We start from the raw sequence: 7,596 nt of genomic DNA, 5'->3' as shown, positions 1-7,596 counted from the left end.
CAGGGAAACAGAGTTACACTCACACTACATATTTTGTTGCCACTTGGCAAGTAAAGAACTGATTTTCTTTTCTTTAAAAGTAAGAACCACAACCCCAAATGGGATGGATTTCCACTCCTCAACTGGCTTATGTAAAAAAAAATCTGATTACCAAGTAACAATTATTACATAATGATAGATATAATGATATCATGTGCTAGTCTCCACACTCTCCTGTCTCCACGCTCCACTGTCTCTCCTGTCTCCACACTCCACTGTCTCTCCTTTCTCCACACTCTCCTGTCTCCACACTCCACTGTCTCTCCTGTCTCCACACTCTCCTGTCTCCACTGTCTCTCCTGTCTCCACACTCTCCTGTCTCCACACTCCACTGTCTCTCCTGTCTCCACACTCCACTGTCTCCACACTCTCCTGTCTCCACTGTCTCTCCTGTCTCCACACTCTCCTGTCTCCACACTCCACTGTCTCTCCTGTCTCCACACTCTCCTGTCTCCACACTCCACTGTCTCCACACTCCACTGTCTCCACACTCTCCTGTGTCTCCACTGTCTCCACACTCTCCTGTCTCCACTGTCTCCACACTCTCCTGTCTCCACACTCCACTGTCTCTCCTGTCTCCACACTCCACTGTCTCCACACTCTCCTGTCTCCACACTCTCCTGTCTCCTTAAAAAAAATCTGACTACCAAATAATAATTATTACATACTGATAGATATAATGATATCATGTGCTAGGACCATTTCTGTCAGCAATTACGTCACTAAGATTATATTTTATTGGGACAAACACACTTCCTTTGAAAGAAACAGAGAAATATGAGGTATGATCAATGAGCTCATGCACCAGTTCTGTTGCTTGGGCAAGAGCGGGAATTGTCACTTTATAGGCACACACATCTTTGTCAAAGGTTAAAGTTTCATATGGTATAGTTTCAAAAGCAAAAAAAGAGGAATTTACCATACAAATGCCTTTCACCAATCCAAACACAGGCAAATGATCATCCACGTGAGTGATAATCAAAGACTTCCCACTTATGTATTTATTACCATTAAGGATGAGCCATTTAACTGATACAACATTCTCTGAAATCTCCATGCCCAAAAAGTCTCTGAATTTAGCCTGAATATACTGTGGATTTGCAACCTCTGAGATAGGCCCCAATTCTCTCTCATTTGCAAAAATAGGATGCTCACAGCCAATTTCATTCTGACAACACTCAAGGAATTGATTATGTTTAGCTAGTGACTTACAAACATTTTTAAAATTCAATTTTGAAGCCCACTGCTTAAAATAACTGTGTTTTGCTTCAAATCGCATGCACATACATCTTATCAATGGACCAAGGGATTTGATTTGACTTGGTAGATGTAACATGTAATGCTGCTTAGGTATTACATTACTCTCAGGAAAAAGGTGTTTGAATTCATTCAAATGTTCTTCGATCATAATTTTGAGCTGTGATATTGTTTGTAAAGAAATTACTGGCGCAAGTACTATCTGGACTATTTCAATCAATCTATTAATAAAATGCACATACTCATTGTCCACATCTCCCCAAAGAAAAGGTAGTATTTTTATAAGGATTAACATCTGCCCACATGATTGTTTCAATTTGTTGTCATTAGCAGTTAAAGTGGTCACACTGATAGGGCTAGGCTTATCACGTATATCAAGAGGTGAATAAGGAAAATTCTGAAGAGCCAAATTGAATGCATCTAATTCTATTTCTCCTGACAAAATAAGTTTTTTTAACACAAGCTTAATTTCCATCGGTGCGACACCTTCAAAAAGTATGTGCATTATATCCTGAGGAGTTTGTTTGATTATATCAAATGCAGGAAAATCAATCAGTCTGCTCCTTCTGTTTATTCCATAAGTGGTTTTGAGGTTGGCCTTCAAATTATCTGTGCTGGCTTTATCTATTTCAAAACATTGCCTGATGTGCTTCTCATGAGTTCTTTGGACAAACTCATTCTCATCAAAACTTGTTTGCATATCTTCAAAAGTGCATTCGCAGTGCCTGCACTTGCGATATGCAAAACCAACCCCTTCTTTAAACCCAGCAAGCTCATGTTGGGCAAGTGTGTCTCCACACAAAGCTATCACAGCACCGTATAAGTCCATATCACCATTTAATGTTTCAATTTTAACGCCATTATAGAGTAAATCCACATCTTTCAGAATTCTTTGTAAAATAGCATCAACACCCCACTTCTTCACATATTCAGCTTTTGCAATAGCCAGGAGTCGTATTGCTGCTAATTTAGACCAAAATTTGGGATCAATATTGCCTAAGCTGTAATAAACCATTAACAATTTGTTTGGTCTAGTGTAAGAACCCAGGGGATTGCATATTTCGATCTCATCTGTATACAGAATTAATTGCAATGCGTTGGGCTTCATAGAATACAATGGATGTCTTATGAAAATATCCCCATCAATGAAGTCATATAAGTATCCCTCTCGGCTTCTTGGTGGTACAGTATTCAACATGGTAAAGATTCTTGAATCAGAAAGAAGTTGCTTAAGGCTTTCAATTAGTGGTACATAGTAAAAACCTCTGTTCCGTATGGCCATAACTCTTGAACTGCCTTGTTTGACCCGACAAATTGTCTGAGAGACTATGACTTCTTCTGGACTGACTGGACTGAAATGTTCTGAAATAGCTCTTTCCTGTCCATTTGCAGTAGTGGAGAAGGGATCAATGAAATTATCAAATGTAGCCAGTGCTGCATCTTGAAGCTGAGATGTCCCAGTGTGTTCTTCAAATACCTCTCTCATTTTATTCCTCAATGTTTCCAGGAGAGTGGCTTGATATTGCTGTACCCCTGTGATGATGCTGTTGACAGTCCTCTGTGAAGTTTTAAGTTTAAGTTGTTACAAGGGATTGCCATTATGTTTAGCATATCCAATAAATGATTGTACAGTGATACACTGGAAATGCTTACCTGTGACAGGTGGCATTGTTCACGAACACTTATGGCAAAAGCTGCTGCAGATCTGGCAATGTCAGGCCTGGTGACAGATGTTGGAGCTGCAGCTTCTCCCTGATCAATCACACAAACACCACTTAGGATTATATCTACTCTGTATAGGCCATTTGTAGTTCCAAATACGACTTAAAATTTAAATCCCACTTAGCAAATCAATTTTAAATAAATGATTTAAAGTGTAAACTGATAGCTTATAGGCCTATGCTGGTTAGAGCTTAGATTCAATATAGTTTTTCAAAACATTTCAAATTCATAATTCTAATAGCAACCTCTACACATCACATTCCCCCCACACAGACAGCAGAGCTCAACTGCAAACTTACTGCATTGCAAGATTGGGCCTCAGGCATCTCTGGTGGGTCCTCTGTTGCAAGTTCGAGAGGAAGGTCAGTTGATGATTCCATGGAGCTGTCCATTGAAGGAGTCATAGAATTGCCAAATATCCATACGCCGAAGTTTTCTAATAAGGGTGGTGGTGATGTGGGTGTCGTTCTCCATTGAGATGGTGGACATCCAGATGTTACATACAGGGGATGTGTTCGTTTCAGGTGACGATAAAACGAGTTAAAAACTCTGAACTCTTGCTCACAGCCGTCAATCCCACAGTAAACCCAAAATTCTGCATTACGACCATGTGTGACATTAATGTGGCTAAGAAGACTCTTTAAACTAAAAGCAACAAAAATGATACAGATCATGCAGCGCCACACCGACATGTCTTCTGGTGAGGTTGATCAGTGATTTTGGCGGTTGCAAAGTTTAGTTTTCATTGCTGGCTCTCCTGCTTCCTGATTCGCCTTCCTCCTCATCTCCTGATTGGTTCCCATCAATACAATTGTGTGAAAAACATGTATATTATTACATAAAAGACAACGTATCATTCACAAACAATCCTCAAGATTCTCTGAAAAAAAAAATCGATAATATAATTTTAAAAAAAAATCTTCTGCGCCTATCGTTCCTCACATCTGAATGACGTCGGTGAGGTGAACAAAAAGGCGCTTCAACGGGACTGACCACGCAGTAAGCAGGAACATTTATCGACGAGTCAGTTTCAACTGAATGCAATTAAAACGTAAGTATAATGCTACTTTGTCGTGCAGAATTGTTTTAGGACTATGTTGTTTCACTGAGAATATTGTTCCCATTTACATTCATTTGGTAACGGCTAGCTACAATTAAAACAAAAAAACCCTCAACGGCTAGCTAGCCATCCATAGCTAATGTGTAAATCATGCTAGGTAACTAAATCCAGAGGAGTTTTTCTGAACTTAATTCTGTTTTTTGGGACTGGGCTATTCAGAGCTGGATACTACTACTGACTGAGTGGCTAACGCATCATGGATGACTTGGATGATACAACACGGTCTGTGTTACAAGGTAAGATGTATTTGATTTATATAAAAGTATTAGTGGGTGCATGCTAATCCAACTGCGTGTAGGCTAGACACGTTTTAACAAGCACGTGAGTGCGGGCTCGAACGTGCAGGATGAAGTCTACAGAAAATATTGCTCAGAAGCTGATATGGGGAAAGAGTAAGATGATTTTTTTAAGCTAGAACGCAAAGTCTGTTAGCAATTTGTTTTCATCTCCGGTGCATTACGGAATGGTATTTTTGAGCGCATATTCAATTTGCGGGAGTGATGCATTTTTCTTTTTATCCCGCATCCCGCGGGAGGTCTCCCTCCCTTGTCCCGCCTGTTCCCGCACAGAGGTTTTCAAACTTGTCCTGCGTCGCACAGATTTGCATCGCAGCCCGCGGGATTCCCGCGGGAGTGCAGACCTCTAGTGAAAAGTCCCCTAACTGTTGGTATGTTGACGAATAACCTATAGCATGGAACGTCTCTCGTCCAATCAGAAACAGCTAAATTACGCTATAGAACCCAATTGTTTTATAAATCTAATCATCCCCAGTACTACAAAAAGTAGGCTAACTACTTATTTCTGCAAATAAGCTTTAGTATTAAATGTAAGTTAAGGTAAATCATGAGGGAAACAATTATGATCTATCAATTAAATATTCTGACATGTCTGTTCAACAGCTTTCTCTGCAATGGGTTTCAACACTCAAATTACAGAGCACTCTCCCATGCAGTGGAGTAGGGCCAGTCAAATTTGACATACTAAATCATGTTTACTTGCCTGTTCCTTCTAGGTAGGGGTCTGTAGTGCACCTAGTAGGCCACGGTAGTGCCCTAAATGATTTATTTACATGTCCCACCCTACCCTATGCCATAGATATCAGTTTTTGTAATGCATTTTTATTGTATCAAACAAATTGGTTTTCATGGAAAGTAGACATGGTGCTCTTAATGGGGAGTGGATCGCAAAATAATGTTAACGTTAAAGGGAGAGTTTGGTGTAAATTCATCCATAGCCCTATTGGTCAACGTCACCTTTTGCTGTCCACCATTGTTTCCCGCAGAAAATGTGTTAGTTAACGTGGTGATTGTCTGGGGAGCACCAAGATTACCAACATCAGGCCTTTGCAACACCTTTGTTTTGAGCTTTCCTGCTGCTTTGAATGCAATACTACTGATGACAAGTTTAATGTCATACATATTCCTATCATTTCATCTCCTAATTTCCCCCCTACACCTAATTTAGTTGGGGGAGAGCTTAGGCCAGTTAAGGTGGCAGGTGTGGGTTGCTAAGGTGGCTGCCTTAACTATAAAGCTCTCTGGGAAACACTGCTGTCCAGTCACATTTGTTAATAACCATCAGCCAGGTCTAATGGATCGTCATTATGGCATTTAATGAGTAATGGTTTGATGTGAAACTGACTATATTTCCTCTTCCTGTAATTTTAAAGCTGCTGATGTTGATGAAGGGGTTTTAAAAACCCTCAATCGGGATGATCTTTTGGATCTTTTTCCTGGACCACAGAACTTTATGAGAAGAAAGAAGTTGTGGGATCACATTCATCCAAAGGTAAATGTCCACATACATGGCTAGAGAGAACCTGGCTGTTCAAGGTCTGGAGAAGAATTGGCAAAACTTATAGAGCACATTTATTACTGGCAAAGTGACCCTATCACCGACTTAAAGTTTTCTATTGATTACAGTGAAGAGGGATGGCTGATGTCTACCAATGACACTCCCTCAGAGCCAGCTGATGCACATACAGCTTGATAAAATTCCTTATTAGGGTGTTCCTGTAATGCATTTTTTAAACATTTTGGCAAATTTAGCCGGCTCCGGTTTTTAATCTGGTTATGGTCTTGTATACAGGGAAACTGAGAATCCCAATTAATAAAAAACATCTTTGCATGGAAATAGACTATTCAAAGGTGGTTACAGCCCAAAATCAGACATTTTTATCATTTTTGTGAGTTTTTTTTGTCACTTAGTTGAATTTTGTTGATGGAAACACTAGTTTCATCACCTGAAACTGTTATACATGTATAATGTTTATCTGACACCGCACTGTAACCCTTAATGGCACATTTTATTTTGTATTTTTATTTAAACAGGTACAGAGTGAGAATGCAGTGAGTGAAGCTGTTGATCAGCCATCCACAAATGCCATGTTGCCAAGGCCACCACAGACCTCCACCCCCAAAAGCCATCACCTGAAAACCGTAAAAATGCCAGACCCTCCTGAGTATGTGGTATACACAGATTCAGAACTTGACATGGTTCGGAGCCAGTATTTTGAACTACTTCGCAGTGGGAAAGGATCACAGTGCGAGATGTCTAAAGACCTGTTTTGCAGACTGATAAGGAATACTGTAACCAGCATGGTGGCGATCCTCCGTGCCAGTAGTTCATGTCAGGAACAGATGTACCCTTCAAATAGTGAAATTCGGGCAGTGGCTGAGAAGATTGTTGATTATTACCCTATGCTGCGAGACTCATCAAACATGCCTTATGTAAGTGCCTTTTCTATTTCAAATAATGAAGTGGGGTTAGGGTGTGAATGGAGTAGTGACTCAAACATTTCTTTCCTACAGCTGACTGTGTACTCTAAAATGTATAAGCGTGTGCAAAATATCAAGTCCCCAAGAAAAAGGCAAGGACGAATGCCACAACGGGGGGTACCTAAGAAGTCTCTCTTTGAATCAAGTCTTGAAGATGACAGTGATGCTTCAACAGCTTCAACCAATTTGTCGGCCGCTTCAACAGTAATTCTGCAAGACAGCGATGATGGCAACAATGAGCTCAGTCCAGGTATGCCAATAGAAAAGTTAATGAGTACGCCACAGTACAATTTTGTTTGTAAGACCTGTAATCATAAAGCTTTTCCCTGTATAATTGTTGTCCTTGTATTTCACCTTTTTTTTAAAGACCAGGACAGCCGCAAAACTCAAGCAAGGCACTATCAGACTTTACAGAACATGTACAGCAAACCTAAGTCTAAACCGAAAGGAAGTGATGTTGCTCAGATTTTGGAGTTGGAGTTCGAGGCCAGGCGGGCCTTTATTGACTCCGATGCAACAAAGGAAGAAGACAGGGCAGCCAAGATTATGGATGCATATCCGTGTTTTAGAGATCCCCGACATGTAAGTAATTTTTGCACCCTTTAACATTTGAAGCAGACACTTCTGCCGTCTTGATGTCTATGTCCCTGTTAAAGGACAATTCCGGCGCAAAAATGTTTA

The sequence above is a fragment of the Sprattus sprattus genome (genome assembly GCF_963457725.1).
Source record: "Sprattus sprattus genome assembly, chromosome: 1".
NCBI classification, from domain to species: Eukaryota; Metazoa; Chordata; class Actinopteri; order Clupeiformes; family Clupeidae; genus Sprattus; species Sprattus sprattus.
This window is presented reverse-complemented; position numbering follows the sequence as displayed.